Source organism: Aplidium turbinatum, chromosome 3, assembly GCF_918807975.1.
Source record: "Aplidium turbinatum chromosome 3, kaAplTurb1.1, whole genome shotgun sequence".
In the NCBI taxonomy this organism is placed as follows: Eukaryota; Metazoa; Chordata; class Ascidiacea; order Aplousobranchia; family Polyclinidae; genus Aplidium; species Aplidium turbinatum.
The window spans coordinates 38,631,809-38,638,804 of NC_137474.1; positions in this window are offsets into that span (position 1 = coordinate 38,631,809).

The window sequence follows — 6,996 nt, forward strand, 5'->3', positions numbered from 1 at the left end:
GAATTAGAATTACCGACATTTTGCTCTAATTTATCCAATTAGACAACTAGAATTGTCTAGTTATCCAAGTCTGTTTTATATGGCACTGTAGGCCTACCCATCGCAGAATGCGTTGGTCCTCAGCAGACAATGTCAATGCAGCCGTATATAGGCGCAACTGAGTACATTATTACCCGAATCCATTCCGTTGCTCAGTGCTAAGCAGGAATTAGATTTAGTAACATTTTTAAAAGGTTTTTGCTATGACTCGACAAGGTTTCGAACCCATGCCTACCGACTTAGAGACGGACGCACTAACCACTAAGCCACCGAGCCGGTTTTTCAACGAAAAAAGGATTTAAAATAACACCCGGTTAACCCATTAAAAGCGGCCGCAAGTTCCCATTGCTCTTCTTAGGTGATATTTCAGCCACAAAGTTGTATTGTCATAAATTTTTAGGTAGGCTATATTAAAAGAAATTGGTGATTTTTGCTTTTTGGATGCTTTTTTTTTGCCTTTTAAAAGGACACCGGCCACATCGTGAAATATAAATCTCGCGATGCCTTAACAAAAGGAGGTATTTGTTTCGGTAGAAATTTGTCAGATCTTTTTTGAACGACGTTTCAAAATTATTGTATAAACATATTATATTCACGGTAACCATCGGCGTAGCTAGTGGGAAGGCGGTCCCCCCGGTCGGCAGCTTGTGAGTGGCGAAATTTTTACATGTAAGCTAAAAAGCATAGTAAAATTGTTTTGAAACCTTCGGCTCAAATTCTATTTGCTGGGTCCTACTTCACGCGATCAGGAGTGGAAAAATTATGGTCCGCCCTGGGCGGCACAAATCCTAGCTATACGCCATTGATAGCTACAATTCATTTTCTCAATCAGTTTGGCAATTAAACTTAAATTTCATTAAAATTTGCAAGCATCATATAATACGAATCAACACCGTTACTGTGTAATAACAATGATAGCTACCCTTGTTGCTGGTAGCAGGCGCGGATTTATGCGGGGGGGCCAGGGGGCCCGGCCCCCCCCCGAAATTTTGTGAAAAATTGTATGTTTCCGCATCAAATGGTTTGATATGCTTCTAAACAGCTGATATTAGTCCCTCGGCATCACAATTGATGAAAATGGTTGTTTTAATGTCTATTTTCTAGCATATCGTATATGTCGTAGTATCATTGTTCACATCTGTTTAGCTTTTTCTTTCTTTTTAATTGATTTTCAAATCTTTTGCCCCCCCTCTCCCCGAAAAGAACTCTTAGATTCGCGCCTGGCTGGTAGCACAGTATGCTTTTATTTGCTGTGATAAGGTACAAAGCAATCAATATGTAAACTAATGTCACACGTTCTACACTTCCGTTGTACTTTCCCACTGTTGATTGCACAGCGCACTTGAGCCTTGCAGGATTTTACCAGATGATTCCGCTTGTCATAGCGGATTTCTGGTGAAACCTTTGATCTCACCGCAACGTTTCTCTTCTTGAACGAATGGAAAGCTAAAAAAAGCTAGATGGTAATGATAAATTCTTCGATTTGCGAGTAAGTGCAGTAAGTCCAGTTTTTCAAGCTCTTGCTCTTCATTGATCCTTCGGTACACTAGCTACGCGTTTTGCACTGACACATTGAGTAACCACGAAAACAGTGGCCACCACCACGATTCGGAGTTTGGCGATGTTTTGATCAATGCGATCGACTCCGCCCATGTACTTATTGTACATCTGAATCAAATAAGGTTGGGAGATATCTATTTTCTTTTTTTTCGCTTTGACTCCATCGCTGTGCCATACAAAGCAGAGCAACACCTATGCGGTTGGATGCAAGTGTCACTAGACTGTTGTAGTGCCATTTCGCAAGCAAAATTCCTGATGGATTGGATGCATAACAATATGACCCAAGTGGCATTTTCTTCTACTCACTTTGATCGGTCAGTGTTATTTTGCCTATACGGTTATTCCGAATAGTTCCTGTTCCACCAATAAAATGATGCAATACAATAAGAAATAGGATGATGCAATACTGAGTCATTCAAAACGATGTCCTTTTAAAATTTAAAAGGACACCGGCCGTAAATGGGTTTTAATCTAATCAAAAAATAAAGAGCCCAAACTGCAGATACTAAACACATGTACAGCAAACGTTTCAAAAACTAAACTATTTTCATTTTCATTGCTATAAATGTAAGCAATCCCTAAGTTTTAAATCGAATTGCGGCTCACGATCACGAGGACTAAAATTACATCAAGGATTTTAAATAAAATCATCCTTGTGAAGTCAGCAGCTATTTATATTAAAAGTTAGGGGCACCAGGCATTATTTACATTTATAGCATCAGCTTTCGAAAACCAGCTCAGTGACAGAGCGGTTATAGCCTTCGGCTCTGGTGCTGGTAGATCTGAAATCGATTCCAGATCGTTTCCGGTTGCAACTTTTGAAAAGGTACCGTAAAAAAATCCCCTCTGAGCAACAAAGGGAAACGTATATTCTAGCTCAGTTTAGTCATTTGTTCCCCGTCGGCTGGCTTGGCGCATTGGGTTAGGGCGGTGGTAGTAATTAGTAATTACATTGACGTGGGTTTGATTCCCACCACAGCTGTTGCTCTTTATTCTTCTGTAATTACCAAACCAAGTTGAAAGTGGATTTTATAATCGTACCTTTTCAAAAGTTGCTTTCCGGTTATGTTCTGTCTTGTCTTACACAACACAGAGAGAATAAGTCTGGTAATAATGTGATGATACCGTAAACCTGATATAAAAAAAATTAAAAATGAGCCCTGTCGCTAATAAACTTTAACTATTGTAAAGCGATAATAAATAAAACCATAACATTACTATTAGTTTTTGGAAATGTTTGCTAAACATCCGTTTAGTGTCAACATTTTGGGCTCTAATTTTTATTAGAATAACTAGAGTAGCCTACTAGACGTTCCAACGCCTGAGTATGCATTTCAGTTGTCTTAGGCTATTTGTTACAAAATACAGGTCTATCGAGTTCATTATTGATTTCTTTACTTGTCAGTTTCTCTCCACTGTCTGAAGCCAACGTATTACACAACTAGCTTAGTTACGAAGTCCGCAAAGCACAGCATTGGATTTTTGAGATGATATATCTTAGGGTGGTTTTGGAGGGAAATCCCCATGTTGACGACTTAACTACGCACTAACAGCGGAACGCACTTTTGTAGCAAGGGAAGACACCACTCCGTCTATAAGTGGCTAACCTATCTCCCACTGGACTGTCAACTTCTCTGTGAACAGTGGCGTATTTAGAAAGTTTGTTAGGGGGGGGGGGGGCAAGACATTGTGCCAGTCAGCCGCATAGCGGCTGACTCAGCGGCTGGAGGCCAATAGGGGTAGTCTCAACGGTAGTACATGGAAAACTCAAATTTGGTGAAAATGGTTGTTAATTGTTTCAAATTTTTTCTACTTGGATAAAAATTAGACTTGTTTGATCGTTTAAATAGGGGGAGTAGGCTATACCAAAATGTCATATGATGCGTCAGAATGGGGGGAGAGGGTTAGTTGAAGCCGTCAGATAGGAGGGGAGGGGGTCCAAAATCAAGAGCGAATCCGTAGAAGTAAGTTACTGTTCCAATCAATGAACCAACAAAAGATATCAAACACTTCAGAACATAAACAATAAGTTAGTCCTTCCGACCTCGAATAGCCTACCTTTTGAACATTCTCGGCGATTCGCAATGACAATTTACAGTTTAATGCGATGGCTGCGCTTGGCAAATATATCAATGACTGCATCATACTCGAGTATAATATCCTTGTTTAAATACATCTGAGCTAGTAGACCATCCAAACGTGGCTCGGTCATGGTCGTGCGGTAATAATTTTGCAGGTAGGCTACTTTAGTGAACTGAAACATCGCTCATTGGAGGCAGTTGTAACTGGAAGCGTAGCAAAGATTCGAAGTAATTTATGGATAATTGCCGAGTTATTCAACAGCTTGACACGCATCCACAAAAGTCGCATGTCTTTTATCCACTGAAACTGCAAGCCAATTCGCTCTTAGTAATTTAATAGTAGCTGCAAAGCAATTGCTTGGTTCAACATCCAGCAATTCATGGTAGGCATGGTAGAAGTCGAAAATCTTGTCGATCGGGCAGTCCTCATCTTCATGAATCAATGAAGGCAGATATATTATGTGCTGACTTTAAAAGCTAGCGAGCAGTGCTCATTGGATCTCTCGTGAATTTGTGCCATGCAATTGTCAAGAAAAGGAAGAAAAACTGTTTGTTTGAAATAGATCTCCGCGGTTTCAGCTGGAATGTTAGGTCAATGTTGTTGTCTAGGTGCTCTCCGCGGCATTCGGATTTTCTTCGCCAAAAACTGAGCAAGTCTTGCCAAAAAGTTGGTAAAAAAGCCTATTATCGCCCCTTAGGTCTTGTGACACAGTTGCGCAGGATGAATCACCCAAGCAATTATGTCTTGCATTACAAATTTTTTTGCAAAATTTATGATTTTTTTTACTTGATCATTAGGGGGAGGCCATCGCCCCTTATCCTCCCCCCTAAATACGCTACTGTCTGTGAAATACTGTACATTCGCATGTTGATTACACCGAATAACTTCCAAGCAGTGCAGGATAAAAGCTTAATCTGATTTATTAAAGTTTACGTTGATGAAATATTTTCTTCTTGAAAAACCTAAAGTTTGTGTGGAACTTAACTGCATTAAGGTTAATTACTATAAATATTAAGCTGTCACTTTTAACCTCTGTTTTACTTTGTAATCTCTTGTTGTGCAATTTGCTTCTTTGGTCTCTTTTTTGCTGAAGTTAGACTTCTACAAACAATAAATCATTCTACTTTTGCATAAAAAGGAGGTCAATCCTTAGTAAATTAATTCAATTGTTAGGATAGTTATTTTATGCTGTAGGTAGACTTTACTCTATACTAGAAGTACCCTAGTCATGTTCACGGGTTTTCGTTTTCAGGTAAATGGTATTTCTTCAGTTTTAAAAGAAAAACTATGGAAGTTAGCATGTTGCAGGTAATAAATAAAATCAATATTTTGAAACAGCGGTCACAATTTCAAGTGTAAAAATTTCGGCAAATACTGAGCTAAAACCAGTGTTGTACGCGTCATTGAAATAATTTGACGGCGTCAGCGTCAGCGCGAATTGCCTAAAAACTTTACGGCGTAAAGGACTGCGTAAGCTCTTAAAGAAATTGACGGCGTCAGCGTCAGCGCTAATTTCTAGCGCTATTTTTTTCCAGCGTCTCATAAAACGGAAATATTTCAACCAAGTTCAGCCTAACAATAGCTATAAATAAAGAGCAGGTATTATGTTTTGAGACTGTATTGTAATTAGCTGCTCAGCCTATTAGTTGTTTCCTTGCAGAAAAACAAGCATTTTAAAACGTTTGTCTGACAATCTGCTGCGTTTGGAACGCATATTCAGGGGCGCCGAAGCGATTTTTGACTGGATGGGCAAGATTATGAAAAAAGGGCACTTTTGTTGCTGAAAGGCCAATTTTTTTTGTTAGTTTTAAGATAAGATATAGCGATAATGCTCATCTATCAGCTTATTGTCGAGTAATGATACAAGTGTCCGCTATACAAAGAACAATGGCACGGAAGGGCATAATGTTATTTTATAATGATGTAATATAACTTACTGTGATGGAGAATTTTGTGTCGTGAATATTATTTTGAGGCAAAAATAGAACATTATAATTAGGCTAATAGCGAGTAGCATAAATTGTTATAATGCAAAGTGTGCAGTAGCTTACATGACCTTAAAAGGGCACCATTGCCCCCTCTTCCCTCCCCATCCACAGAAATTTGAGGGCAGGGGGCATTCGCTCCCCCTGCTCCCCCCCGCTTCCGGCGCCCCTGCGCATATTGTCCTTTCCAAGTGAAAACATGCGTTCCACAGCAGCGCCGGTTGGTATTGGTGTGTTGTATTTCAAAAACAAGTTGAAAACGTTTAGTTGGAAAGGTATCACTGTTCCAAGCGTGCTGTGATAGTTTAGCATGTATAAATCTTTTAACGAGGTCCACTGCACCAACATCGCTCTTTTCAGGGGCATAGAGCTCTTGAAATAAAGTAGGCTATATTCAACGTCCGCGATGCCATTCATGGATTTTTCGCTTTCTGTCTCTGATCCCTCGTTCTCAATACATGGGTGATCACCATTTGGCGAAGTTCTTCCGCATTTATTCCAGGGAGCCATTCCAACCAACGCAAAAGCCGGTAATTCGGATGAGTCGCGCTGGCCAGAATACATTGTGAAACTCTTATTGTGAAACGAGATTTTCCATGAAAACAAAAAATGACGCTTAGCGCTTGACGCTTAAAATCGGCAAAATAGTTGACGGCGCTATCACTTCCGTCAACTGAAAAATAATTTGACGGCGCTAGCCTCAGCGTCAACGTACAACACTGGCTAAAACCAATGAAGCTGTAAGTTCAGTTTTAACTACCAACGAAGTAGCCCAGTTTCCAAGAAATCTACACTCTTATCAAATATCAATGAAAGCGAATGTGTGCCACCATAGGTGTACGAGCCGGGGGTGCAGGGGGTGCAATTGCACCCCCAATCTGTCGAGAATTTGGGCAAGATTTGGTATTTGGGCAAGATTTTATACCTATCTGTATCTACTCTTCTTAGTCTCAAGAGAATTTTCGGAAGATTCCTTGCTAAAAAAAGTTATAAAAGTGAACGTACCGGTATAAAGTCTTGCTTGCTGGAGAATGCAGCTTTTACCTTGTTTAGTAGGCTACAGTCCTTGACAAAATTTAACAAATTTGATAATGGAGAAATAGAAACACATGTCAGAATGATGGAGATGGAGTTTACTTCATGATGATTGATGATACAACAATTTGCTGTGAGAAAGTGGAGTTTTATGCAAGAAAGTAGTTCAGTTAGAGTTGTTTCTGATAGGCATTAAAGCTAGATTACTGAAGAGTGTAGAATAGCCTATTATTTGTCAGCATCTGTTTTCTTTTCTGAAGTCGAATTCATCAAGTAGGCCTACCAGTGTACCACT